Below are 4,516 nucleotides of genomic sequence, written 5' to 3'. Positions count from 1 at the left end.
GAGAGCCACTCTGTGGCCCTCTCTGCACCGGACATCGGTGGCCGGTATCGTTGGTGGGTGGGAGCAAGTCTGGGAGGCGGGTGGGCGGCCATCGATGTGCCGAGTGGAGTCGAGGGGGGCGGGATCGGGGGCGGGACAGATGGGGGCGCGCACGAGGGGGCGGCGGGTGGGCGCGTGCACGGGGCGGGAGCGGGAGGGAACCGCTACACTGCAGAAAAAAAGTTAAGAAACGTTAAAACCCCCCACAAATATTTAACAATATAAATGATCATCTAAGGGTTCTGGAAGGGGTGGGGGGTTGGTCTTGGGGGGGGGGGGAAGCTACACTACAGAAAAGGGCAATAAAAAAACCAAAAAACATACTTTTTGTTACTAAACTGGGTACTGGCAGACAGCTGCCAGTACCCAAGATGGCGCCCATTAAGGCAGAGGGGGAGGGTTAGAAAGCTGTTTGGTGGGGGATCAGTGAGGTTTGGGGCTAAGGGGGGATCCTAAACAGCAGCATATGTAAATATGCCAAAAAAAAAAAAAGCGCCCAAATATAGCTTTTATTTTAGTACTGACAGAGTTTCTGCCAGTACTTAAGATGGCGGGGACAATTGTGGGGTGGGGGAGGGAAGAGAGCTGTTTGGGAGGGATCAGGGGTCTCATGTTTTAGGTGGGAGGCTGAGCTCTACACTAAAGCTAAAATTAACCCTGCAAGCTCCCTACAAGCTACATAATTAACCCCATCACTGCTAGCCATAATACACGTGTGATGCGCAGCGGCATTTGGCGGCCTTCTAATTACCACAAAGCAACGCCAAAGCCATATGTGTCTGCTATTTCTGAACAAAGGGGATCCCAGAGAAGCATTTACAACCATTTGTGCCATAATTGCACAAGCTGTTTGTAAATGATTTCAGTGAGAAACCTAAAATTATGAAAAATGTAATGTTTTTTTTTATTTGATCGCATTTGGCGGTGAAATGGTGGCATGAAATATACCAAAATTGGCCTAGATCAATACTTGGGGTTGTCTACTACACTACACTAAAGCTAAAATTACCCCTAAAATCTCCCTACATGCTCCCTAATTAACCCCTTCACTGCTGGGCATAATACACGTGTAGTGCGCAGTGGCATTTAGCAGCCTTCTAATTGCCAAAAAGCAACGCCAAAGCCATATATGTCTGCTATTTCTGAACAAAGGGGATCCCAGAGAAGAATTTACAATAATTTAAGCCATAATTGCACAAGCTGTTTGTAAATAATTTCAGTGAGAAACCAAAAGTTTGTGAAAAAATTAGTGAAAAAGTGAACAATTTTTTGTATTTAATCGCATTTGGTGGTGAAATGGTGGCATGAAATATACCAAAATGGGCCTAGATCAATACTTTGGGATGTCTACTAAAAAAAAATATGTACATGTCAATGGATATTCAGAGATTCCTGAAAGATATTAGTGTTCTAATGTAACTAGCGCTATTTTTGAAAAATAATGGTTTGGAAATAGCAAAGTGCTACTTGTATTTATGGCCCTATAACTTACAAAAAAAAGCAAAGAAGATGTAAACATTGGGTATGTCTAAACTCAGGACAAAATTTAGAAACTATTTAGCATGGGTGTTTTTTGGTGGTTGTAGATGTGTAACAGATTTTGGGGGTCAAAGTTAGAAAAAGTGTGTTTTTTTCCATTTTTTCCTCATATTTTATAATTTTTTTATAGTAAATTATAAGATATGATGAAAATAATGGTATTTTTAGAAAGTCCATTTAATGGCGAGAAAAACGGTATATAATATGTGTGGGTACAGTAAATGAGTAAGAGGAAAATTACAGCTAAACACAAACACTGCAGAAATGCCTTGGTCCCAAACGGACAAAAAATGGAAAAGTGCTGTGGTCATTAAGGGGTTAAGGGAAAGAAATTGAAAAATGGCCTTGGTCCTTAAGGGGTTAAAAAAAAAACAACTAGAAATTTGACTGTGAAATAATAGCAGACAGTTTCCTTCACGCGTGTGCGTTTCAGGGCCTGCCAGGGCACAGTGTCAACCAGTGCAACTCATATCTGGTGTAACAGTAGTGTACATTAAAAAAAAAAATTTTTTTGACTGTAATAGATTGAATAGCAGTTAGTTGTCTGCAAGTGTGTGTGTCAGGCCTACAGCGTCTACTCTGCCAACTTCTGCCAGTGCACAGTGCCACTCATATCTGTTGTCACAGTAGCTTGCACGCATAGTACCACTAATCAGTAGAATAATGCCCAGTGTTCAGAGGCCACGTACCCTGAACTCGAAAAGTTCTGAGGACATAGTTGACTGGCTAACACAGCACACCCAATCTTCTACAGCTTCCGCTCGGAACCTTGACGCACCATCCTCCTCCAGCTTAGCTTCGGGCACCTCTCAAGTTACCACTCGCCCGCCTGCCGCCACCACCAACAATAGCACCACAGCCGCATCACTTGATCTGTCAGAGGAGTTATTTACACATCAGTTGGAAGAAATGAGTGATGCGCAACCATTATTGCCAGAGGATGTAGATAACAGGGATATGTCTCAGTCAGGCAGCATTACACATGGACGTACGGTGTGATGATGATGATGTTGTACCCGCTGCAGGAGTTTGGTCTGTAACTGTGAAGCGGGCGTAACCCTTACACTACCTGATTGATACAACATCATACCTGATGTTTTAAAGCACGTTATTCCAAACAATTTAGGAATGTTAGGTGATTTATGCTCTTTATGGATTAAAACCAGACTCTGCATCAACTATGTAATTTTCCATGGGAGTTTTGCCATGGATCCCCCTCCGGCATGCCACAGTCCAGGTGTTAGTCCCCTTGAAACAACTTTTCCATCACTATTGTGGCCAGAAAGAGTCCCTGTGGGTTTTAAAATTCGCCTGCCTATTGAAGTCTATGGCGGTTCGCCCGGTTCGCCCGTTCGCAAACTTTTGCGGAAGTTTGCGTTCGCCGTTTTTATGTTCGCGACATCACTAGGTTTCAACCATCCTTGTTGCCCGATTCATTCATGTCTCAAGGTATTCCGGCTTTGGAGGAGCATCTCTGGCAACTCTGTTCCACGTGGAACAGGATTGCCTTCATCGTTCTATGCAGCGCCAAAAGTTCCAGGCTGATCGTAGGCGTCTGCCTGTGCCTTCCTACCAGGTTGGTGAGAGGGTTTAGGCTGTCCTCCCGCAACTTGAACCTTCATGTGCCTTCCAATAAACTGGCTCCCCGTTATGTTGGTCCTTTTTGAATACTCCGACGGATTAATCCTGTGGCCTATGCTCTTGACCTTCCTCCTGCAATGCGCATCTCCAATGTTTTCATGTCTCCCTCTTGAAACCATTGGTTTGTAATCGGTTTACCACTGTGTTGCCTCATCCCGTCCTATCTCTGTTGACAACCATGAAGAATATAAGGTCAGTAGCATTATTGACTTTCGTATGTCCAGGGGCCATGTTAAGTATTTGGTTCACTGAAGGGGCTATGGTCCAGAGCTAATATTTGCTTTGTTACCCATCATTGTCTATGTTGCTTTATGATTACTTTGACTTATTAATCTCCAATAAAAATGTATATGGAAAAAAAGGGGTTTTCCCTTTCTTCAAGAGCTATTTTAAAAGTGCTAAAAGACTGTGCACCCTGAGGAGTTATTATAAAAATGGACATGCATGGAAGGTTTTTTCCAGCTTCTGTTCTATCTCATGGAGTGCTGTTCTTTCATTGTGTTTTATGTAAATGCTCTTAGGTCACCGTAAGAGTAATGGGGAAACCAGACGTGGACTCCATGCACACTTGCCCTTAGAGAGATACAACTGCACCTCACTGACGAGGCCCATAGAAGGCCGAAACGATCGTCTGGGGTTGTTGCTTCCCTTGTTCAGAGAAGAATTGCCTGGTATTTCGGCGCTGGACTGTCATTGGGCAGGGTCAGACTGATATGCTTCAGGATATTTTTTCTTTGTGAAAGGGGCATAGTGTGCTAAAAGACTGTGCACCCTGAGGAGTTATTATAAAAATGGACATGCATGGAAGGTTTTTTCCAGCTTCGCTGTTCTTTCATTGTGTTTTATTTTAATCTGGATATTACCATTTAACCTTCTGATTGTTTTTTGTCTGCATTTAACTTTATTATTAGTTTTTCTGCAGTTATAGAGCCATTTAATTCTGTCTCTAAATCTGCTTTTGAAGCTGGGTCATCTGAATGAACACTTTCCTACCAGTGTTAAATGTTTATATTGTAAGCTTGCCAAGGATTTTCCTGCTGCAAGTTTATGTAATAACTGTATTTATATTTTATTGCATTCTAACCAGTCTGGTGCTGTTGTTGCTTCAAAGGGTATTATTGCTTCTTCTGTTTGTTCCTTTCAGGAGGATTCTACTAGTTTGACTCCTAAATTTAAGAATCTGCTTCGTATAATTGTGTCTGAAATGTTGGCGGCCATGCCTCCTTCAAGTAAGAATAAAAGGTCAATTAAGAAATTGAATTTACCTTCTATTAGTTTTATGCCTAATGAGGTTAAT

This window comes from Bombina bombina, chromosome 2, assembly GCF_027579735.1.
Source record: "Bombina bombina isolate aBomBom1 chromosome 2, aBomBom1.pri, whole genome shotgun sequence".
Classification (NCBI taxonomy): Eukaryota; Metazoa; Chordata; class Amphibia; order Anura; family Bombinatoridae; genus Bombina; species Bombina bombina.
The sequence above is the reverse complement of the archived record's forward strand: the minus strand, read 5'-3'. Positions refer to the sequence as shown.